Here is an 819-nt window from a genome sequence, read left to right on the forward strand (position 1 = left end):
TGTCTTTCCTGAAAACAAGTCATGATTTCATGACTTATTTCTCTATCTGCTAATTTGGTTGAAGATGAGCTATTGTTGATGTGATAGTGTGTCAGCTCTGAAAGTCAGACCCTTGTTCGTTCCAGAGTTTGCTCTCATCACTTGGTGTGGGACTCTGGTCTCCATTTATTTTGTGATGTTTTCTAAGCATTGTATAGAGACTATGTTCCTTATGTGTGGTTACTATGCACTCAGTGATCTCAGCATGTGGCCAGTGATTTCATACTATTTCCTTAAATTTATGAATCCAAATAGGGAAGAAAGGAAAGAAAAAATATTCACCCTTTCTTTGAAGCTTGGCTTTACGTTGGAACAGCTCTTCTGTGTTTCCTCAAACCAGCTATGGAACATCTTAGCTTCTGAGCATACTGCTTGCCTCTGTAAGGCCCAGTCACCATCCTGAGGAGCAATACTTGGTATCTGCCGATTATTTTCAGAGTTCCTTTCCAGCAACTGACTTGGATGTAACCTCTAAACTCATGGGAATATGTGGTCAAACTCAAAAGTTCTCATCTCCCTTAACTGTGTTTCTATCCACACATCTCAGGCCTTTGGTTTACCATACTCCCATATCACTGACTGCCTTTGCACTTTGGGGTCACCTTTAAGCACTTGCACGACACACAGTTCCATCCCTAGGAGTTGGCATGTGGTGAAGCGCTTGAGCTAAGGCCTGGGCCTCTGCCTCTGGGAAGTGACAGGCAGCTCAGCCCCAACTCTGCCCCTGTGGATTAAGAGTCACACATAGAAGTAGGAGGAGGGGCTGCCAGCCCCGCAAAC

This window comes from Octodon degus, unplaced genomic scaffold (genome assembly GCF_000260255.1).
Source record: "Octodon degus isolate 3935 unplaced genomic scaffold, OctDeg1.0 scaffold00380, whole genome shotgun sequence".
NCBI lineage: Eukaryota > Metazoa > Chordata > Mammalia > Rodentia > Octodontidae > Octodon > Octodon degus.